This window comes from Colletes latitarsis, chromosome 2 (assembly GCF_051014445.1).
Source record: "Colletes latitarsis isolate SP2378_abdomen chromosome 2, iyColLati1, whole genome shotgun sequence".
Lineage (NCBI taxonomy): Eukaryota > Metazoa > Arthropoda > Insecta > Hymenoptera > Colletidae > Colletes > Colletes latitarsis.
The window spans coordinates 10,970,854-10,996,637 of NC_135135.1; the positions used below are offsets into that span (position 1 = coordinate 10,970,854).

The 25,784-nt window shown below is 33.8% G+C and overlaps 1 protein-coding gene across 3 annotated transcripts in view; it reads left to right on the forward strand.

Annotated features, from left to right (window-relative positions):
- Positions 1-25,784, forward strand: part of LOC143347030 (neuropeptide CCHamide-1 receptor-like) — an 84,844-nt gene that overhangs the window by 8,658 nt on the left and 50,402 nt on the right. Inside the window, exon 1 of one of the 3 annotated variants that reach the window (XM_076775874.1) lies at positions 4,194-4,302. The exons of the other annotated variants lie outside the window; for them this stretch is intronic. The gene's annotated coding sequence lies outside the window, so the exon portion shown is untranslated. Of the gene's footprint in view, positions 1-4,193; positions 4,303-25,784 lie in introns of those variants that run through there. 3 annotated transcript variants of the gene reach the window in all.

Sequence of the window (25,784 nt, forward strand, 5' to 3'; positions counted from 1 at the left end):
ATTATTTTGCTATTCGATTGTAAGAAAATTTGATTTAATAAAAAGAATTTTTTATAAATATTTATTAAGTTATTCAATCTTAAGAAAATTTTAGAAAAATACTTTTGTCGCATTCTGTAAATCAGCAATTAGGGTACCAAGGAAAGGGAGCACCACAGAATTTTTCCAAATAATTCAAAGCCTACAAAAACAATCAAATATTACTATAATTACTATTATTATAACATTAAAAGGGTCAATCATGTATTTTTAGCTTTGAAAGATAAATTAGTTGTGACGTATTGAAAAGTACTCTTGTTTCATATTCAGTATTTATTAAATATTAATCTATTATATAAATATTATAAAATATAATTCTGGTTGCAAATTTTAACAAAATGATGAAGATCAATACTGACACTCTTCTTCTGACTAAACAATGTTTCTCCAGGTTGATGAAATTTAAACCAACTTTCAAGCTCGCAGTATTGTACACCAATAATAATTTAACCCAGATTTAGAAAAATTTTCTATTATCTTTGTCTGCATTTTTATTTCAATCCGTTTCATTCGCATACAATACGAAGCGAACAGATCCATAAAGCTTTTAATCTTACCCGTGCAAACTAATGAACCATTATGGCACCCGTTCCTTTGTACAGAATTCTAGTAAAACAACAATATGCATTGTTAACGCTTATCACACCCTCTTTCATGCATTCCAATGTGCTCTGTAATATCAAACGGAACAGCATATCGATAACAAAGCTATTCAAAAAATTAAAATCACTCATTTTCACGCGACCTTTTGAAAAAAGTACATCGCCTCCAAATATTTTGCCTCCCCTTTTAAACGAACTATCATATATTTTGATATTTTAATTTTCAGTACGAAAAAGACATTCACGTATCTTGCAATTGACTTGATTAAGAAATAAATTTAAAAAATACATATTTAACTATCTCTTTAACTTAGAAATATGGTTCGGGACTATCATTCAACAAATCACAGAGTAACTATTCTGATAATGAGCTTTTTAATAAATTCCCCATTCAAGATTATTCTTTAAAATTCATACCTTTTGTAAGTAACAAATGCTATCGACTCTTCTAGGTATAATATCGGATTCTAAAAGTTCTAATATTATTCTTAATTGTCACCACTGTGTTTAAATAATTCACATCCCCATTGTAATACAAAAATAAAATCAATTCTTATGATAGTTTCTCTCCAATAATCTTTTGAAGCAACATCTTTTAAAATTTGAGGATTTCTTTTTGAAGCAGCCAGTAGAAAGAGTGACTTAGACACCGTAGAAAATGTCACAGAAAAGCTGAGGTTTCTGATCGACAAGATTTCAGAAGATTAAATCAACGATGCGAAGACGGAGAATCCGTATTAAATTCCATCAGCGGTTATTCGGAAATAGAACAAGCATCCGATGTTCGACGACACGTCAAAAACAAGTTATTGCACTTGGACGTTCCCATCCATTAACGGTTTACACAGAATGGATTGCTATAGAGATGTTTCGCGTATAACAATCGGATAATCCGAAGAAGTGAACTCAAAGTGTTCTCCGAATTGAAGGTAGCGTTCATGGAACAAAATATTATCACTGACAACTTCGCCAATTAGGGCGAACATTGATTTTCTCTGGATACGTGCTCTTTCAAAACGTGAGTAATTCTTTGGAACAAACTTCACACGAGAAGGTACAAAAATATCGAGCTATTAGAATTCTAACGATGCGATACAAAACTTTAACCAAGGACGTGTTTGAACGGATACGTGAGAGGAAATTATAGGAAACTAAATTATTGGTCCTATATCTTCGCGGAGTCGCTCAACCGGTACAAATTACCTTAATTTTGTGCGTTCGTGCTAATTGAATGAAATCTATCGAATCGTGCGTGATACATTGCAGAATGATTCGCATCGAAGAATGACATTTTGCCAGAAAGTCAACATAATTGATATGTACTGAATTTTTATTCGTTTGTAAATATTTATCATCCTCGAAAATGAAAGAATTAATTTAATAAAAATTCTGATCAAGATGAACACTTAAAATTGAACACTTTGTGCATCTTTTACTCGTGAATGCAGTTTCTTTCAAAACATGGACTGAATTTCACATGGTTTTCATTTATAATTGTTCGTCGATGTGAAGTTAGTTTATCCAGGGAAGAAAGTTCATTTTAAAACGTATCAATTTTATTTAAAAACAGATGAGTCTAGTAACTGTTTCACAGTTTTTTCAAAAGTGCAACTGATTTTTTTTCTAAATCGTTTTTTAAAGTGATTACGTGTATAAAAGTTATAAAGCAAGGCAATTGAAAACTCAATACTTTAAAAGATACTTTGTTTGGTTTCTTAATATTGCAATGCTCTTAAATCCTTATAAAGTCAGAAACTGTTCAAATTTTTCTAATTTAAAACTAGACTCCTGGAAAAACTTGTACTATGCTATGATAAATCATATTAAACAATGACAAATCTTCTCTATAATTTTACCAAATTTAAAATTAATTAGGTCGAGCCCAATTATTAGACTCCCCCTTAATTGACTAAAAAGTCAAAATTAAAAATAAAAATTTCCGTGTAATCAATCGCTGGTGAATAATTCTCGAAACAAGTTAATAACCTGTCTCTATAATCTTTATAATCTAGCTGGCCAAAAGTCAATATCATCGAACTCATTTCAGAGAAAACAATTATTATGTGATAAAGTTTCGAATTTAGTGAATTTAATGTATTGCAGTTGTTTTTTATGAAACTTAATTGTCTGTAATAATATATGTTTCTTTTTTCGGTAATTTTTTACGTAACAGCAATTGGAAGTAACTATTTTTTTAAGGATTTAGTTATAGATTGCTCTGAGCCGAGTAAGTCTATACACATTTGAAATAATTTAATTATTATTATATTTATGTAAATTTCGTTAAGTCACTTTTTAAGTAAATATCAATATAATTTGAAGAGGTTTATTTTATAAGGTTGTAAATTAAACTTCAGCACTATGACTCTGTTATTTTAAAATAAAATTGTTTGATGTACTAAATGTGCACAATGTTCAGGAAATTCAGCTTTGACGAGTGGGAATTTATATATTTATATACACATATCACCATATTTCTTCAAAAACAGATTTAAAAAATAAATAATTGAGATGAGATAAATAATACACAAATCAGTAGATAGACACATTACGAACCAATAAAAGAATTAATTACTATTCAAATCGTTTCCCATATTGAAATATTCCATTCTAATTTTGATGTCCAACGTGTCAAGAAGAAAATTCATCCACAAATGATATTGCATAATTGAAATTTAAAAAAAAAAGTTCAGCTTATGATTGTAAGGTTAAAAATACCATGGAATCACATTCTTTCTATTTTTCCCTTATTTTATTGTATAACCCGTTGGTCTTAATTTAAACAAAAGAATCATCCACTTATTTTGTTTCTATTAGATGGTCTCATAAGTTCGTGTCGGGTTTTATAGTAGAACTTACCGTAATATTTCAAATATGGACTTTTATAAAAAATAGTAAACACATTCTCCTTTGACGGCACCCTTCAACTTTTTAAAACTCTTTTGATTTTTGTTTTTTGTAGTACGTTGTCATTTTCAAACTTTTTACTCGCTAAAAAGCCTGAAAATCTTTGTAAAAAAAAAGCTAATTTGCATCAAAGACAATACGACATATTTTGTTTATTCCTTCTGAGTTACTTTATCTTCGTCAATTTAACAATATCGAACAGCAAACTTACATGTTTTAAAATTGTAAAATTAATTAAGAATTCTACAATTTTAACACGAATTTGTCCCGAGATTACTAATTTGTCGCGAAATTTACAGGGCAATCTAATTTTAACAAGATGATGTGATGGTCACCAGTGACCGGCACCTCAAACTTACAACGTCTTTAAAATAACTGGTGCACCAATTGAGTTATCGAATATTTCTATTCTTGCCACTATAATTTGAACAAATATTAGATGTATCTCTACAAATTGCAAACGATGCAGATTTTAACTTGAATTTGACTAATTTGAGATCGAAGCGGTACGATATCACGATCGAAATGAAGGGATCCAGCGGCCCGCGCGGGGCTGTCGGCGGTTGCTATATTCCTGCTGGATCGGGGGTGGGTGAGGGGTCGCTTATTCTCGCGTGGGTAGAGCAACCTTCGGCAGTAGTATCGCGGTGACGAGCAGACGCGGTCGTATCCTTCCTCTTTGGCCGATCTTTGCTATCTTTCGGCGCACGGTTTTCCTTCACGACCACCCTCCCGGTCACGACTTCGATTAATCGTGAGTAAATTCTTGTCATTTCTTTGCAACCCCTACAACCGCCATTTCCCTCCAATTTTCCCCCTTTTCTCAATCGCGTTTCCCGTGTGATCGACAGTGACCGAACATGGAAGTTTCTAAAAAAGTGGTGGAAAATTAAAACGAAGGAACTTCGATCCGGATCAGTGGTTCGTAATCTGTGGGCCGTGAATTTTAATTTATTTCTTATTATCGTACACGTTATATTTAAAAATAGTAAAACTAAGCTTTTCAATAGTTTAAAATGGCGATCGTTGGACTGTAAATCTGTCGATGCCTCGGAGAGTTTATTATGTTTTGTGGCTGAGGAATTATAACCAGAAGTGGTACCAAGTGCAAGTAAAGCTACCAAACTCTTTACGAAACAAAGTTTGCAAACGTCTAAAAATACTAGAAAACACCTCGAACCTTACGTTTCTTTAATTTAGAAGAATTGATTTAACCAAGATTTTGGAATGTCATTTTGAGAAAAAAGTCCAATGATCCGAATATCAGGACCAGTCACTGCTCTAGATAGTTTTTTTTAAATGAAAAGAATAATTGGTCTCAAGAGGAATTGGTTGAATAATTTATTAGAATAGTCAGAACCTTTCGGCTTAAAGTATCTTAATAAGTAAGAGGATGTATTGAACAAACGAGGATAATTGCGTGAATATCATTAAAAATTTAATGAAAATATATCAGACGACATTTTGTTAATTAAAACTGTCCGATTCTACGTTTGCGAAAGTGTATAATTAATTATTTGTGGGTGAAACTATAATTGTGTCGAGTAACTAAAGTAAACTTAACGTTTTCCGGTAAAGTTAATTGGGGTGTTATAATTTTCAGAACACTGAATTTAACAGTACAATAACATTTAATACGTTATTAAAACCAGTGCCTTGAAAATGGTGGTAATCCAAGTAACCGAAAACATTAAATATACTTCATGGTTTTTCAATGCATGTCGACAACCTACTATTTTTAATTATTTGTAAGTTTTTAATTAATACGAACGAATGGAAATCTCATAATAATTCCTTTAAGCCCGATGCTTTTCAACCGATCCACGAAACATCGTTTGCATTGAATTTTTACATTTATAAAATAAATTGTATCGTCTGAAGTCTTAACAGGAAATGCTACAAACATAAATTTCTTCGACATCCTTGGAAAATCGTACAAGTAACAAAAATTAATTGCAAACTGGAATAATTAAAGAAACTTATTAAGATATTTTTTCCCATTATATTAATTAACAACGGAAAAATAATGAATCGTAGTTTTATGAAAAATTTGTGATTCAGTGTGATAGGTAAATCACATTAAAAAAGTAATTACTATCTTATTACTATAAAAGTAATGTATATGTATCTTTTTTTTTATTTATGTTAATACGTTAACCCTTCGTAATATACAAATTTTATATACGATATACAATAATGTTTCCTGAAAACTTTTCAATTTATAATCTACTATTAATGTTTGTAAATGTTCCTGTTGTATAATTTCTTTGATAAGTCAAATATAATTTAACATTTATCATTTATTGTTAACCCTAAATGGTCGATATTATACTTGTTACTATACTAATAAATTTTTCAACTGATTATTGCTGTTAAAACAAACGTCTAATTTTAAAAAATGGTGTATTTAAAAAGTAGTCTAAATATTTTGTACGAAATACGTACTCATTCTCTTTTGAGTTAATATAATTGATAAACTGCTAAATGTTCCAATCGTACAATGGGAAATTCCACGTTCGATCGTCGAAAGTGGAATATAACTATAATGTTCCGGTCGAAGTTTGCTTTCGTTTCGATATCACGAACGATTATCATCGCATTACGTAGTCCAAGGTGCAGAAAAATCATTATCTGTCAATATAAGGGAAAATCGTCTTTTTTGCTAGAACTTCGGATCCTCGATAGGAGTGTCGCGCTGCTATCGAAGCAGTTATGAATTCCTTGCCTCGTGCACGTTTAACTCCCGATGCTCGATATTGTTTCTTGAACAGTACGGCTTACTCGTTGTTGAGTAAATATTGATAGGATCGCTTCAAGGTTCTCTTTTTCGTCCCGTCGCATCCGATAAAGTGAACTTTCGCGCTAGAATTATCGCGACGCCGCAGTTCACGGTGATCCAAAACGCACCAGAAGCGATACATATTTACTTTCCCCATTTTCCGTCACACCCTTTATCGAAAATGGAACATCGATGCGTAAATAAACTTTATTTTTCATATATAGTTGTTCACGAAACTGTTCGAACGCCTATCAAACTTAACGAAATTCCCGAAGCTCGCGTTTAATTCGCAATTACGAAATGATACAAGGAAAGATACGTGTCTTGAAAGTTTTTTAGCGAAATTAAGATGAAATCTGGAAGCATTTATATTTACATTTCTCAATTCTTTCACACTTCTTGCATATTCCCCACAATTTTGTGCCAAAAGAGCGAAGAGAGTCCGTCTCAAATTACGATAACTTCCGTGAAAATGAATCGTGACCTCGTTGAAGAGAGACAAGATTAAAATTGAAGCTCTAAAGTTTTTTAATACTGTTCTCGACAAAGTTGAAAAAAAAATATCTCTAAGTTCAGGAACTTGAAAGTTGAGGTTGTAGAAATGACTCGATAGGATTAGAAAACTTGAAGTTACGAAATGCTCTTTTTCAGACGACTATGCAGTAATTCTGTAACTTATGGGAGGGAGTATAGAAATAGTTAGCTACAAATTTGAACGCAAACAGAGAAATGAAGATATAAAAGTGAAAATAGTGCTAGAAAAATGTCACATAAGAAACGAAATGAAGATCTTCCACATATTCTGCTTACCTCGCGCGACTCTGTGATTGCAAACTTTAAAACAAACAACTTTTCTAAAAAAAATACGTGATATTGAATTAATTTCTTAAATCTGAGTTGAGGATCAAGTCGACATTATCAAAGTACCTATTTACATTTGTTAAGATACGGTTTAAACTTGAGCTACCATAGAGCTCCTGGAGTTCCTCTTAAACAATAGGTTAAAGTCTCAAAGCAGATCTTGGCTGTATCAATTTAAAAGGATCCACAATTTCATGAGATTTGGAAGGGTTTGAAAGATAAAATACCAATTAATGAAAAGATTAGCCACCCCCGGGACCAATAAAAAGAAAAAAAAACGAAAAACAGCTTGCACGTGGTGGTAACATATTAAAAGAAGTAAATTGTCCCTGAAAAGTAATTGAAAACTCTGGTCATTGGATTTATCGAACGGCGTGCAGTAATGAATTAAGTAGATGGCCACCTGTATCCGTGATTCTTCTTCATAATGTGGACGTGTCGAACACTCTACGCCATAGTGCAGTTACGCTGCGTTTAAACTCATTTTCGTCGCTCAGCGAGCTTTAAAGCCAGCTCGTTAAACGTGCTGTCCGAAATTGGACGTATCGACGAAAAGCCTAACGCGATTGCTTTTAATTATACACGCGAAATCGTGCGGCTGGGGTAACGGGCCTCGACCACAACGCCGCTTTAATCCCTTTGTTCAGCTCGAGTTGCTTTGTTCATTACATTCAAATCATATGCAAATGCATTCTGGCGTGCATACACGCGGTGAATTGTTATCGTTCCGACACCGCCACCGGGCGTCTAAGTTTCGACGCTGACACTGGGCGTTCAAGTTTCGACGATCGACGGTCCAAAGACGAACGAAATCTTATCTGAACAACGCAAGGTGGCTTCCTTCAATATTTACTTTTGACTGGCAGCCATCTTTGGAAGTCGCGATTATCGAGCACATTTTGACACTTTGAGTAAAAATTAAAGAAAATGCATTACAATATAAATTTGAAAAGTTTGGCCACCCCTGGGAAAAATTTTAATGAGAGATTCTAGAGACCAAAATAAGACGAAAATCAAGAATACCAATTTGTTGATTGAAGCTTCATTAGAAAGTTATTAATAAAATTATTGATAAAATTTGTTCACCTACACGAATTTTTGTAATTTTTGTAAAAAATGATTGTAATTTACCCCCGCAACCGTAAATAATTTTTCCGGAATGATTTGAAACTTTTTGAAATTTCAGGGGAATCGGAATATCAGGGTCAGACATTGTAGTTTCGGTAAAGAATTTTTTTCTCGAAAGTGAGTAGGATTTCGGGGGTATGTCTATTCACCAAAAATGATTGTAATTGGCCCCTGCAACCGAAAATAATTTTTCCGTGAATGATATGAAATATTTATTTTTCGTCGAAAAATTTAGGCACCCTACCTCCTGTCGACTTTTTTTAAAAATTCGTTTTTGAACACGAAACGCTTTCTATGTTTATTATTTTCGAGTACATTTTGACACTTTCCATTTGAACGCCGCGAGTAAAAATTGAGGAAAATGCATTACGATATAAATTTGAAAATATTTTTATATTATCTAAAATATTATCTAAAATATTATTCCAACTACATATATAGAGATTATAATTTGAAACAGTTATTCTTCACCTTGATTTTAAAAAAGTTTGTAAGCCATTAAGTTATATTTATCATTAATTTTTTTCGTTGAGTTTTTCTTTATGTTCTTCTTTTTTCCTGAGATTTTTATTTCCCAGCCACGAAACCCTTTCTATGTTCATTATTTTGTTGCATCAATTTTTTTCATGCTCTTTACCTTTAGGCGTTTTCCTTTATTATTTCTTTCTCTTGCTTCGTTTGAGAACATTCTTTTGCAGGTGAATCGATAAAAAGATACCACATTATACTTGTCACTTAAGCAGTGATTATAATAACACAGTGTATACAGGGTGTTCGACCACCCTTGGGAAAAATTTTAATGAGGGATTCTAGAGGCCAAAATAAGACGAAAATCAAGAATACCAATTTGTTGATGAAGGCTTCGTTAAACAGTTATTAACGTTTAAAGTTCCGACCGTACTGAATTTTTTTCTCGAAAATGCGCAAGATTTCGGGAGTACGTTTATTCACCGAAAATGATTATAATTGAGCCCCGCAACCGAAAATAATTTTTCCAGAACGATTTGAAACTTTTCGATTTCGTCGAAAAATTTAGGCACCTACCCCCTGCCGATTTCTCTTAAAAATTCCTTTTTCATTTTAAGTAATTTTGTTTGACGTCCTATAGAAAAGTTGTCTAATACTTTTCTGTAGGTACCCAGGAGCTCTACTTCAGAAAAAAGTTTCATTGAAATATATTCACAATTGTAGGAGTTATGGCTGTTTGAAAATTGGACCATTTTTATGGGGTTTTTCTCATTTTGCGGGGTCAAGGACCAACTTTTCGAATATTTTTGCGATTTGTACATAGTCTCCACCAAAATACGCGTAGTTTGCTTTTTTAAACATTAAAATCGTCCAATCCGTTCAGAAGTTATGACGTTTTAAATATTCGCATGAAAATTCGGGCAGACATTTCTGACCAGAAATTATATTTTCGGTAAGGAATTTTTTTCTCGAAATTGAGTAGGATTTCGGGAGTATGTCTGTTGACCAAAAATGCTTGCAATTGACCCCTGCAACTAAAAATAATTTTTCCAAAACGATTTGAAATTTTTGAATTTAATTGTTAATAACTTTTTAACGAAGCCTCCATTAACATATTGGTATTCTTGATTTTCGTCTTATTTTGGCCTCTAGAATCCGCCATTAAAATTTTTCTCAGAGGTGGCTAAACACCCTGTATAAATAAGACAAAAAAACGTGATTACCGTATCTTTGAATAATTCGATAAGAAATCAAATTAAGTAAATCTCCAGAACGACTGAACGCATGTCAATGTTTAAATTAAAGTAATATTACATCAGTTTATCGTGTATTTTGTTTTTGAAACATTTTTGTGTTACAAAAGGATGGATGAAGTACGGAAGAACTGAACGAGGAACAATTTTTCAAGTAAAAATACGTCGGTAGAAAATACCTTTTCGTTTGAGGCTTCGTTTTCGAGATAATTGAATTTGAATATTTGCCGAACACGCGTGCGATTGAATTTGCCTGGCGCGTCTGTCCATTAATCACTATTTCTACTTACGCTGGCACCGAGGCCGTATTGCAGTGTTTCTCAACATATAAAACGACCTGATCACTGTCACCAGATGACCAACTTAGACAATATTATGTCGTTTTTTTTATTTATTTATCGAAAACGTAAATAATAATTAAATCAATGGCCTTATTTTTTTTCAAAATTATATATGCACTAACTGTTGTCCAGATTTAGACAGTCATTCATTTTTCTACTATTCATATTTAAGTTTCAGTTCAATTTCAAATAAAAATTTTGTTCTTCCCACTTTATCTTATTTTATATTTGTAATTTGAGATTAAATATATCATAATATCGTTAATTCGTAAAAATATGTTCTCTGAATAATAATTGCACAGAAACGCGAATCTACCAATCTTAAAAATTAAAAGTCGTTTGTCCTAGACTGGTAATTCGAAATAGACATTTAGACAAGAACTTTTCTAATTTCCGTCGACGTTTGAATTGAAATTCTGCCGCAAAGTTCGCGCCATCGCTGGAGAAGGGTCAACGTATAAAAAGTCGGAGACGTTGGTGTCCGGTTGCGAAACGGGAGAATTTAATTTAAAAAACTCAAAAGGAAACGGTGATCCATGACGTCGGGACGCGTTACGCGGCGCTCGAATAAATTTTTGTTAGAACAATTAGCCACGGTCGCTTGTTCGCCTCGTTAGCACGCACGTCGCTGAATGTTTTCGTGGCATAACCCAAACAATGGGCTTCCTATTACAATCTTTCGTAAATCTATGACTCGCCAAAGGAAAGCTAGATTTAGAATTTTAGTGTTTCGACTAAACATAACTTTTCCTTAATATGTTCGCGTTTAGAATACTGTTCTAACATATGGTCTCTAACCATCCAACACCAATTTTCGTTAATTTACGATTACAATTACCCTCTTCAGAACCAAATTATTTCGTACCCAATAAACAAAAATACAAATTGACATTCACCCACGACGTCTATCTAAAAATTTAACTATGAACATTCATTTAAAACTCTAGTGGTTACTATTACGATGTAATATTAAAAATAACTTAAATATTAGACGTACACAAAAATTCAAAACGAGCTACAGTTAATGATAAAAAAAAAACAATTTAGAAAAGCAATTGATACGATCAATATTATCGACGAGACGTCGTTTCCTTGGCCCATCAGTTTAAAAATATCTCCAGCCCCGAACGGAAATCGACTGACACGAATGTCAAAACCAGCGTCTTTTCCACTGTGCAAAAATGGCGTAGCTATTATTCGACGATCGAAGCATAATCGCAGTTCCACGTACGTGCTAGATTCCCGATGAGTCATTATTGCGTTCAGCCTCCGCGCTTCCGGAGATCAATATTTGAATCGTCGCGCTGCTTAAGGTTAGACTAACTCTTATTTTTACGCGTCTCTGGCTCGCGTTATCGGCTCGAGCACCTTTTTACGACCAATTTCGCGTCTCACCTCGGCAACCGGCGGCTGCTAGCGAACGAATAATCGATAGAAAATCCGTGGGAATCGTTACGAAGAATTTCCGACGTCGATGAGAACCGCCTTTCGACGGGAGATCCGTTCGGACGGGCAATGTCTCTCGACCCGTCGACGCGGCTCCGATTAATTTAACGCCAAAGAACCACGAACGACTTCGGGGAATTACATCGTTCAGGGAACAGATGCTTGCACCTTTCGGGGAAACGCGAAAATTCCGTCGTGACCTTATAATTGAATTTTCCCCCCCGCGAAAAACGCGGATCCCGGGGCGCGTTTATATTTTTAGCGCGGCCAGTTCTCGACCGCGCGCGCACGGTCGATCCGGTAACCGGAAAACGATGATTACGAGGCGTTAAAATCGAATTGTGGATCTGGTGGCCAGCCGGCGTACGTGCATTGAACTATTTTATAAATAGAAGAAGTCGTAATTCGACATACCGGAGCTTGTAATCGTCGAGAGTTACATTCCGACGATCTGTTAATTCGAATATGTGGCCACCGATACCCGTCGGAATTTTATCGAGTAACGCGATATCTGGAACGATAACTAGTAGTAGTGTAAACGTTTTTTATGGAACCAGTTGTTTCTACGACGGATATAGTTCGAACGGTGCTCGACGAGACTATAATTTCTTATTACGGAGAAGCTTCAGACGTCAAATCAAGTGTTTGACGTGAAAAATAGAACGCAATTTGAGGGAATATTTATGTATATATTCGTAATTAGTAAAAATATTGTAAAAATATTTTGTCTATTTTCTGCAATGAAGAAGAAAATAAATATGTAATTTTATTTCTGGCGTATTTAAACCTCGAATGGCGGACTGTCCTAGCGGCGGCCATTTTGGTCCCAAATTGGATTGGCAAATTCTTCGTTTATTACCTTTTTTAATTTTAAGAACTCGGTTACTGTAAAAACTAGCACTTCACGACACTGCACAGTGGGCTAAAACTTAGTAATTTAGGATTTTTGAGGTTGCTGATATCAAATTTGAAATAAAAAATTTCAAATTCAAAATGACGATATTAATATGCGGTATATTTTTCTTCTTATGATCAAAGGTTTTTATGCACTCTCTGTTTGTGATTTAAAACATGCTTATGGCACATATAAATAACTCAAATATACAATACTTACTTACCTGTGCAAAAATACAATGCAAAATCTATATTTTGATATTTTATGATAAGCAATTAAAACAATTAGTTTCACTTAAAATCTAACAATGTTACTCCTATAGTGCTATATTTAATCACAAATCATCTAAAAAAAGAAATACGTATAGATTTCGAAGCTTTGGAGTGTTATCAATTTACAAAAAAAAGATAATGTTCTTAAATAAAAGTTTAATTGGATTTTGACCACGAATCATTATTTTCTAGCCCACTGTGCACTGAAATGAACAGTTTGCGTGGGTCCACAATGACCCAGAGTCAGGAATTTAGCGTATTTACGAGAATATTGTGACGTATTCGTCCCTGTTAATTCATCTCGTGGAATATTACTTTGGTTTACGGCACGTGCAACTGACGGTTTACCGAAGAATGGCATGGAACGTAGCGCAGCACGAATCTGGGTTAGATATTCACTTTTAGGGAGACGAGGTCTAATGTTGCTTTCAGAATACATAGCTATCGTAATAACTACAATTCCCTTGGGAGTTCCATCTCGACTTAAAGTTACCTTTAAGAATTATCAGATCCATTTCTAAGAAGCGTCTTCTTCGAAGTCCATGAAAGAACATTAAACCAATTGTACAATAAACTCGATTTTTCTGTCTGCAACTTTAAATTAACAGAATTGATTGAGTCTAAGGCGAAGAATAGATGAAACGAAATTCTATGCTCCGATGACTAGCTGGTTTGCGTTCAATTTTTATGGAATTTCTGGATTCTGAAATCGCCTATTCTAAATTCTCCACTGCATATCAGCACGCTTATAGAATATTATATAAATTCTCTGTGTCATAGTAAACGGAATCTCATCGCCCAGATCAATCTCGACTCCTCCGTCGCATGGAATACTCTATCAACTATTAATCTATTCTCATTAATTTCCTCTAAGCATTACGTGCCATAAAATCAAACTAACTGATACTGCGTACATTTCGAGCTAAAAGAACTCTGAACTAAATTATTTGTATAGTTCAACGCTCTCCATGGATCTTTTTCTAAGCTCCAAACCAGTGTTCTCGACCTTTTGTTGCCTTTTTCTGAGTTTAATTTGTGACACCCCTGTTCGTTATTAAAAATAATAGTATATTAACTGTTTATTTATTTGACAAATCGCGTCGTCTGGGATTATCTGGTTCGGAGTTTCGATGACATTGATGGAACATCACTGTTTATCAATTATTTCCACTCCTCAATTTCTAATGCCATTCAAATGCTACACGTCTGCTAACGACGTTAAATCCATTTATATCGTAAATATTTATGGCAACATTTTGGAAATTCATAGCGTAACGATTTTCGAGTTTCCACTCGTGAAAGCTCGATTTTCTAAACAAGACACTTTAGTTGATTGAAAAACAAACTAAAATTGAATAGCATCATTGATAACAGAGCGCCATAGTACTGAAATTTGATTTGCTTTTAGAAAAGGTATTTATTCACGAATAACAAATACAAATTTTTAATTGATTCTTAAACCAACTTCCACGTACGTTTCATTCGTAAATTCATTTTCAAATTGAACTTTATTGACAAATTTATTAAATATATATTCAAACGAGCAAGCGTAATATTTTTATTTGTCATTCGAAAATAAAATTTGTCTAAGTCTGATGAAGGGACAGTATCGCTACTGGAGTTTATAAACAGTCGGCGAGGGAACATTTTGATAATAAAATACGTGTCATCGCGGTAGCGCAGAAGCTTTTCCTTCGTCCTGTCACTCTATCAAGATACATTAAAAAATTATCTTCGAATGACACAGCAGTACTCGGATACCATAGCATTCATCGCGTGTTTCCAGCAGTGGTAAAAACATCCTGGAAAAATATACCATATCGTGCTCCAATTTATATTGTGAACTCTCGTCGATAGAATAATTGACTTAACAATTCTGTGAAATGTAACAGCAAGTTTTCAAAAACGTGGTATAAAAATCAATGGACTAACGACGAATCGTTAACGAAATTTCCGACCATCGAATGGCGGATTCCGGGGCCATTTTCACCTGAATCTAGACGTTATTTCATTGTCACAAATGTTCTTGTCTTACTGCATTGCCGTCACAGTGATTGACATTTCGCAAATCCACGAGCGTGACGGTTCCTATCAGTGTCTAACCAGATATGCAACCTGTCGTTTCTAATTTTCCGATCCACAGTAATGTCATCTCTGCACGTGACGAAGCTAGAGTGCAAAATTACAACTCAGAAAGAATTTTCGTAATAGAACATCATTGTCTCCTGAAGACTGTTTATAAATTTGTAGTTAATAAAATCGAATTTGGGACCAATAACTCCTCTGAGAAAGTAATTGAAAATTTATTGTCTCAAATACTAATTATTTAATCCATGTTTCTCCAATTTATCTGCCTATATCGAGAATGCAATCACCATATTCTCTCTACATCTTTCAGTGCAGTTTCATACTAGTAAATTCCAAGCCTCCTTTTTCTGTGGATCTAAACTAATTAAAAAGCTAAAAAATAAGAGAGGAGCAGTTTTAAATATTCTAGGAGACAAATAGAAAATTACGTAATATTCAACTTTTTTTTTAATTTTTATACGATGTATCTTATATTTCGTCAAAACTCGGTTGACTATTATGTTGATAGAAGGAAGGGGGCAAAAGAGAGTTAGAAAACTATCGCTTACTCCATTGTGCCGGCAACTAGATCGGGAACGACGTATCGCGTGTTTATTCGCGTAGGTAATAAAAAGGACGAGTAGGGTAACTTTCAAGTAAGAAATAAGCCGCACAAAAGCCTCGAGTTTTATCTTCAATCTTGGGAGAGACTTCGCGTTTATTATCCGTCCTTCGACCGTGCACGACGCCAATTATTTGCGGAAGCATTTCGAAACAATATGGCGGAATGTGTTATCGGTATCTTAAAGTTTACGAAGACGAGCAACGGCGTTAACCGGGATAAAGTATTCCTTTTTTCATTTAATTCTACGTGAAACCATCTACAGAACCATTAGAAACTAAATTAAGATTACGTGAGAACAACGAGATAGTGACTTATCAAGATTTGTCACCTAAATTGCTTGGAAATTGTTTGTTATGTGGAGAAATGTTTTACAGAAAAATTGTTTGCTTATTTTGTTCCCACTTTGCTTCATTATCGAGATTTGAATTTCATTCTGTTATTGAAAAGAGTATGTGAAAGTGTACTGTAAAGCTTCTTTTTTTCTTTTACGAGGATTTTTGCATTGTATGCATAGAAAGTTGTGTTTTAAAGTTTATTCGTAATATATCTTTCTCTTTCATGTCACACATTTTTTCTTAAAGCATGCATTTTAAATTATTAATGTTAGGCAGTTGAGAGAAATACTAATGGGCCGGAATTCAGTAAAAAAAAATTTGTTTTGTTTCGAAGAGTAAGATTACTCTTTGACATCAATAAAGAATTAATTTTGACACTGAAAGAAGGTTTGGGTGAAAAAGAAATACTTAAACAATCTGAATAGGTATGCAGTAAAAATTGAAATACATTTGTTTAAACCCAAAGGAGATGAAACGTTCAATTCATGATCGCTAAAGAAAGAGATGGAATTGAATGGTTCAATAAAAATAGTATTAGGATCAGGAGAGTTAACAGGATGAAGCAAGGGGTGTGCAAATTTTGTCGAATTTTTCGAAATGGCCACTCGGCAAGAAAAGGAGAAAAGCGTCTAAATCGTCCGGAGATCATCGAAACGAAGTTCTTTTGGGAAAAGATTGAGCTATCTCCTGAAAAGGGAAGCGCGAGATCTAATAGCTCTAGCCTCGAGGTGGAAACCTGTCCCGAAAAAAACGACGCCTTAAGCAAACCTTTGAAGAGGGAAAGAAAAGAATGCGTTTGTCTATGGCGAACGCGAGGATTTCGCAGATTCCAACCGAAAACGAAACGAGAACGCGAGTTCGAAAGCACGTTCGCGCTATGAACAAAAAAAAAACACAAGGGAAATTCAAAGATAAACACATACCGTTTTAATCTCTTTTAATCGCACGGCCCCGTTCTTTAATTTCATTGCTCGTCTCTATTTCGCGTTTCTTTCGACCTAATTCCGGCGTCCAATTTACTAGCCATGAAACGATATACATTTTTCTCCTTGAACGAAACGATTTATACGATTGTTTGTCCTTTAAAGTTGTACACGTAGTACTGGGAACCAATTCTGTTGAACAATTTATTTAAAAAGGAGAAACGAAACTGCAGGTGGAAAATAAGTCGACGGTGTAAAGGTAAAACAATTAATAATCTATACTTATTCATGGATAATCATATCTCGATAATATCGTTAGGATATTAATATGGCTAACAGAAATATTCCATCAATATTAATCGAAGTAAAACAAAACGCGTAACAAGTTGTTCCATGAAATGTATTTGTATAATGATTAATTACGACGAAAATGTTGGATAATAATGTTTGCTTAATAACATTTCAAAAACATATTATACGTGTTCTCGAAGACTGCAGATCAATAGTATTAAATAAATAAAATAATATTCATATTATTTACACAAATGTCAAGGAAAATTAACAAAATTACAGAGATAAACGCGTAACAATTATTCGCACAGTTCTCTTATCATTATCAAAATCATACAAGAAATTTAAATATTTATAAAAGGAGCAACAGGTAATTGTAGAATTAGTCCTATGAAGTGAACTGTTATTTATTATTTTATCATCCATTCGACCACATTAATTGACCAATTATCGATATATTTACCTCAAGTACCCTAGAATTGACCACAGAATTATTTATGCAAATTGGAAAAACAGTAGTTAGAATTTTTTCGTAAAAATCTCTGCATAAATGAAGAGTAAATGAAGTGAAAGGTTTTCCTCCTCAAAAACAAACATGGTGGAGTAATATTATGTTTGCGGCCGAAAGTAAATTCAACGTACGTGGACCTAACGGAGAAAGACTGGTCTGGTTTAAAATTAATCCATTATTTGAAGTAAAAAATCTCGGATCAACTGTTAAACACACCGACGAAAATTTAATGAAATCTAAATTTTCAATTATGGAAGTTTGGAAGATATAAAAATATTTAATTATTTAGAAAAATATTCATTAAAAAGTGCTTCAAAAATCCTATGACGATCCAAAACACAAATTACAAATTTGTGTAATGCTGATATTTTGGGTGTCACAAACGTGGCTCGTACAAATTTCAACAAAACTTATAATTAATGGGGCGAAATGTCGGTATTTATGACAAGTGTAATAATAATTTATAATATAATCGTATATAACCAGGAAATTACGAGAAAACTAGGTATAAGGTTTGTAAAAATGATTATCTGCAGGAGAATTAATGTCATTTTATGGAAAACTTTTTTTGTGAGTTATTAATACGTACGAATGCTATAACATTTAATTTTATAAGCCATAATATCATGCATTTTTTGAAATTATTATGCACTTTAATGTATGGGCTAACTGGTTCATTGAGTATTTTCATTTTATATGATTCTATTCTTTTTTGTCTTCGTGTACTTAAAAATTTAATTTAGCTAGCTCATTGCATAAATTAAGTAAAATTGCAACACTTGACGTAAATTACCTGTCTATTTTTACAGCTCAGGAATTTTTATTGTCCGCCAACCTGTTAACTTGGATGCAAGTTTATTAGACTTTCAGTTAAACTTTATTAAATTTTCATACGTAGGGGATTACAAGTGATGGATTAATGCAGGAACTCTTATGACACCGTTTCGATTACTAATATTTTTATTTAGTCCAAATAATGCAGAGCAATTTTGCAAAATCTTGATAAAATTTTTTATTTTCCTGTAGAAATAACCGTCGCTTGAATTTAATCTTCGTGGATAAATATCTGATACATTAATCGTAACATAAATTTGTTTTAATTGTTTTCACGATAAATTTCATCCAAATGTATCTAAATAACGTTGTATTTTTTACATGCATATTTCAAACTACAGATATATATATTTGTGTACATTTATACGTTCCATGGAGAAAAATTTCACAAAATAAATTCACATTTTTCTAACTTTAACAAAAATTATTCTCGTGATAGAAGCAGAACCTAGAAGAAACTATTTAAATTCCACGATGATTTTTCTTTGAATAATGTCTATATTTCTGAATTATGAACATTATCGTTTGTTACATAAATTGTCGTATAAGAAAAGAATTCATATCAATATAATTGGAGTTAATTGGCTCGGATCCTGTCGCTACAAAAACTTGCAGCATCTTTTCATTAATTTATAATATTTTTCAGGTACGTAGAAATAATTGTGTTTTAATTACACTATCAAAGCGAACGTGATGATTCAGATAATAATAAAAACGACAACTTCATTTCATTGTTTATTTCACGGCAACTTGACTAAAATTCTTTCATAATAACGAAGTATGATACGACAAAATGCTAAATGAAAATCTAAATTCTTCTCGTTTCGTGACTAAGACCGCTTTCATAATAATGGAGGCATTTGTGAAATAAAAAAAAAATCTGGAATAAGGACGAAATGTACATGGAATGAGAAAAATAATTTGGATGTAGAATATTCGTTCGTACGGTCCTTTTTAATTACTTTACAGGGAATATTTATGTTTTCCTAGAATACTGTATAATTAAAGAGTACCGTACTAGCAAAGTACTCGGCAACGATGCGCCTGTAAAACGTGTTTTGCTTGTTACGCTGTTGCACGCTGCATTGTTTGCACAGATCGGTTAGACGCGTTTTATTTTTCCACTCTTCGGCAGGTGTACGCTTAAAAGCATCTCTTCACGAGAGTAAATTTCATGGCAACCCTCGAATTACGCTAACAGCTGCAAGGGAAGCTTGCCAGAAGCCTGGGCTTCCCGCAGAATGGGCCCCTAAAACTCGAGACATTTTCATTCCCTCGCGCGGATTGTTTCCTTGGTCGTTTTGAAACGCACCCTCTCTCGAGCTTAGGCGAAATTTTAAGCCTCTCTCGAACGACGGTTCATTTTCGTTACCTAATTCGTCTTAGAGTTACACCGGGGCTCGCAAATCTTCACTAGATTCGAACCTCGTCCGAATCTCTATTCGCGAATTTCCTTTTCTTCGTCGATCGCGAAGTTGGGCTAATTTTATTCACGAATTACGAATACAAATTTTAAATTCATTCGTAAATTTCATTTCAACGTTACATTGAGCAGTTTCCAATCGTTTAAGAGCAAAATGTTAAATATTAAGCGTTAAACACAGTCGAGCAAACTCCATTCACGAATGACGAATACAAAGAAGGATGTTAAGAAAGTGCCAAATTTGTACCTCGCCAGGCACCTAAAACATTTGTGCCAGAATTGTTTATAGCAAATGGAATGGGTACTTTGGATTTGCGCGACATCAAACATCCATACATTCACCTGCCAACTTCCTCAAAATATGTTTAAGTGTATACTGTAACTCACTTCTAAAACGGGATGAAATGCATTTAATACGAAGAACTATTTTATATTTTATCCTCTTCTTCAGATGATACAGATTTGACACTTTTGTAACATCCTCCTTTTTGGTTAATTAAAACAATTAAGTTCTATGTATTTTTTGACGAGTAGTGCCATTGGTAAAAACTAGTTTACGAAACATTTTCATTTTGTTATTCGAGAATAAAATTTGCTCCCAACTGTTAAATTTTTATTTTCATTTGCCAAGGCATTTACCATCTATTGTTGGTGACTAATATTATAATAATAGAATTTGTGGCTTGTGTGTGAGTGTTTCCTCATTGTAATTCACCTTTAGTGCTACCGTAATTTTGTACTTTGCATAAAGGAACGTCAGTTAATTAACGTGTCTCGATTTGCTGTTACGAAACGACGTCTTCTGCCTGTCACAATCGTAAATCGGCCGTGTCTAACCGTCGTTTCGTATTCTGTGCAACGATTTTGCTACGGATTCGGTAACAATTATTTCGGGACTTGTCGAACGCGATTGGCTCTTTGATTTCTCGGTGGAAGAAAACATACATTTCCTTCAATATAAACCATATTCAAAACATTTTCTTTGATTAAAAGAACCGATTTTCAGAGACGATTGATTCCATTTATTGTATCAAGTCAATCCATGAGTCGTACTTTACAAATTGCAATTTATGTAATATTTTATTCAATGTTCGTGTATAAAAAGAAAGAAAATAAATTTAAAAACTGTATTTAAAATATTTTTAACGTTCTATAATGGACCCATTGTCACAATGTATGAAGAAAAATATAACTTTTTTGTTGGTCAGGCAACGGTATCAAAACTGCAAAAATGCAAAGATTCCTGCATTTATAGAAACATAATGTTATCCGAAATTATTATTTAGTCAAGATAGAATAATTTGACTTCACAAGTTGCTAGAATAACATTTTATCAATATAACTAATAAAACTACTAGAAAGTGATGTTGGACAGAAAATTAGTATAAATGAGCAGCTCGAGGAGCATTAAAGAAACCTGATTTTAACCCATTTTGCTCATCCTTGGCTACATTCGCCTCCTTCGATTCGTCTGTACTTTTCCTTATTTGGTTATTTTGCATATTCACCGCTATATTGTGTCGATGGTACATTCTGTAACAGTAATGGAATCGAAAGAAATGCAATTTGGACGACCCGTAGACGTTAAGCAATCCTCCCTTAAATCCAGACGGACAAACGTTAAGATGCACGGAACGTCGTTCTGATTTAATAAAGAAATGCTTCGCGATAAGTTCCTTCGCGAATGCTTGAGAAAATATTTCGAACCACAGAACGGTACAGGCAATCGAAACGAAAAGCTGAAGTTCCTAGGACGAGCTTAGAATCCCAGGATTCCGGTGGATTCCGCCCTAATGTCACGCCTTAATTGCTGGCATCTAATTGATTTCGGGTATCTCGTTTGTTCACTAATTCGACGAAATTCCACGAGTCGATTCTCTGGAGGCGTTCCCCTGGTACCGCTCGAAGTCATTTTACAAGCCGCAATCACTGCAAATTATTCATAACCGACTACGCTCGAGCGTAGCTTCAACGGGGACGTTGAAATAAGCATTTAGTTTTGGAGCAAAGATGGTACAACCACAAACGCTTTTGTAATTGAAATACTTGCAAAATGATGGATACTTTAAAACATGTAGTCCAAGACTACTTGGAAATAGACGAACTAGGATTTGTGATACAACTAATAGTTAATGCTAGAACTACCGAAAATTATAGTGTATTTATTCGTACCAAAAAAATTAAAACGATACATGAAGGAACGTATAATGCAATGGAAATAAGTGTTTATTCATTCTCTTATAGAAAATTACTGTAAATGTTTAAAACTTCAGTCGAGTATATTTTTTACAAGTTTTATTAGAAATTACGAATGGGTCATTTTGAGCGCGTTGATAGTTCTAGTGTTAATGGCAGGTCGAACGAGAAGACAATAGAATGGTTACGACTTACAGATAGGGAATTAAAGCAAATTCATAGTAGAATAAACGAAATCGATATAGAAAGAATAAAAACATAGGGTAAATTGAGATAGATAGTAAGCAGAATTATTACATATTAATATAACGCAATATTTGTAATAGATAAGTTAGAACAGATGAATAGGACATAAACTGAGATTTATTTAGAAGTTAGAACCTTTTTCGTTAATAACTATTGCAACATCGTTTCGATTGACTGACAACACGTCAGTTTGACAGCTGTCAGATTTCATGATACCTGAACGTCAACGTAGAGTTTCAATAAAAATATGTCAATGTTCACGACTCTAGTGTAAAAAAGTTAGAAAGTTATTTACAAATCTGTTTCAATGGGCGAATCTCTAATAAATTATTAAAGGCGGGCAACAGTGTATTCCCCATTTTCGTTTATATTTTTTCCATAAATCGCGAATATTAAGAGGCGGTTCGAAATTTTTGGGCGGTCACGTGCGAAAAATCTCCGCGTGTAACGGAGATACCTTCGTACTTTTCTGCCCACATTTTTCACATTCTAGAACGTGTAATTCACTGATGCGCGATATCCCCGAACGACATCGCTACAACGAGCTTCAATTTTCCACTGTTCGTTCATTCGGTCGAACAAACTACTCGTTTCACTTGCATACTGTTTTCTATTCATTTTTTTTTGCACAATTCTCGGCTGGATGTAAGGAGAGACGCAATCAGTTGATAGGATCGGTGTATCCACGATTCCTTGGAAATGCTGGATTGTCTCGATCTATCGTTGCATGAAATTGTTAAGGGGTTGCTCTATATTGAAGCTGAGATAAGCAAAATGCACCAATAGTTACAATATCAGGCAAATATATTCGGACAAACACTGTTTGTTGTGTAACATTCATAATACGAAAATAATAATAATAAATTTCGGTATTATTAATATTACTTAGTATCAATTTCTCGAAAAAGTCTTCAGCTGTTGTACTGCAATACACTTTTAAATCTTTCAACTTTCGCATTGGATAATTAAAATCCTCCATCATAGCAAACAAATGACATCGAAAACAAAAGATCAGATATTTATATTTTTTTGATCACCAGATAGCTAACGTAAAGCAAAAACTTCGCGAAGAAAACAAACATCTATAGAAAGAGGTAGACGTAAACTCAAAAGTTTCAGCATGGATACAACGAATTTTCATTAAACAAAGAATGAAATATTGCGTGATGTATGAATTTCAGCGATCTCATTACTCCGTTCGACGGCAATGCGTTTCGCTTGATGACCATGAATAGAAATCATTAACTGCTAACGAGGCGCGGTTGAAAACGTTACTCGACGCAGGCGCCGGAGTTTCGGGGATTTTTCTGAAAATTCGAATCGATGGTGTACGTTTCGTCATTGAAACAGGGTTCATAAACACTGTTGAGAGGTGGATAAAGGCATGCAAATACGTCTGGGCAAAGGGAAACCGTTCGCTGAAGAAAACTGAGGGAACTCGTTCCTTTTCGAACGAGGGCGAAAAGTTACAAACACTTTTAGTTTTCCGCCGGACCGACTCGATGGAAACGTTTCATCGCCGTTTCCACGGTGTTGCTAAGATGTGACTCGCGGAGGTACGGAAATTGGATCTGGTAGAGAATCCTGGAAGGTGATTCCCCGGTACTTCGTTCCTTTTTAACGCTTTGAACGTATGTTTGGAGAGAAAGCTACTTTTCTCAATCAACATTACACGCACGGCTGTATCTTCAAAACCCTGCATTATTATTTAAAAATGGTTCGAAATTTGCAGAGCTTCGCTTGCTAGGTTTTTTAGAGATTTCAGTACGATATCTGTATTATACAAAATGAAGAGAAACGTAAGAACAAATTTTTTTGTTTTGCACGAGGAACAAAATTTATTACAGATATTGATATTTTAAGCTCCCAACAATATTGATGATTAACATAGTTGAAACAGTTTCGAACGTCGTTAATCAAACACCCTATAATTATATCGCGTTCTTAACACAAATATCTACGAAGTAATTACGGAAGTGGTTGCAGAATTGCACTTCGAGTACTAAGCTTAACACGACGGTGCTTGATCCAATAGATTATTTAATATATTTATTAAGAAATTTAAACTTCGAATTGGATATAAATACGTGGCATTGATTTCTAAGAAGTTCTTTATTCCGGAGAGGTATTTTAATTAAATGCTGTCCAATCATGATCTTAAAAATAAGTTCATTGTTTCCCTACGCTTTAAAAGATAATGAATTGGAAATTTGTCGAGTTCCAAAGGGAATACTTTCAGCGAATTATGAGGGATATTAAGAGAATCGAATAAAACGAAACGACAGTTCATAAATGGAAAGCCATTTTCGACTCGTATATTCTCATTTTAAAACTGCAATAAATTAACTTCCATAATGGACTGCTAACAAGAAAAGCGGCCAACGTCTATTTTTTCTTATTTTTACTATATATTTTGTCAAATACAACGAAAAATAAGTATTTTTTATAATAAAAGAGACAGCCCCTCAAACGAAAATCATCGTTTCGTAGTTCTGCCTTTGCTATTTTAGGAAAAGTACAAATTATATTTGGTTATTATAATTTGATAAAATAATTAAGTTTCTTTATAAAAATATTAAATAGTATCAATCTTGTACTAACTTGATCAATAGATATATGTGTTGTTTTGTTCTACGATTTTTTGTCGGGCAATTTAAATATTTCTTTACAATAAAATACATCGTTTTATTTATTAAAAAATCCAGATACGTCTATATTTTATACTAACTTGATCAATGGATATATTTGTATATATTTGTCATTTTGTTCTACCGTTTTCTGTCAGGCAGTTTAAATATTTCTTTACAATACATCGTTTCATCTATAAAAAAAAATCCAGATACGTCTATGTTAACGCGTACTCGAGGACACGTCAATTTATCCTTCTAAGCGTATGTCTGTCGTAAAATTTAGAGCAGGATTTCAAGGATCTTCTCGACTTCGACGTTTTGTGTCCCATTGTCTCCGAAACCCAGAATTTTTTTCATCGCTTTCAGCGAAACTCGCGGATCTGGAAGTGATCAGCTGATTAAGAGGATTTAAAGTGCAATTACAATAATCTTAAATGCAATTTGTCACGAGCTAATGAATAGACACCGATTTCTGCTTTTCAACACCGAAATTGGAAGGTGAAAATTGAAAATCACGTTTTTGGGGCACGTCTATCTCGTCGCATGACAAGTTCAGAATAAATTCAGAGACATTTTAGTCACCGAGGGCAGATTTTATGGAATTTGCTGAAATTTTTCGTTCGAATTTGTAAAAAGAAATATTTACTCGAAGGGAACGATAGTGGCTAATATATCAAGAATATTCCACGGGCAAATATCTCTTTTTATAGGA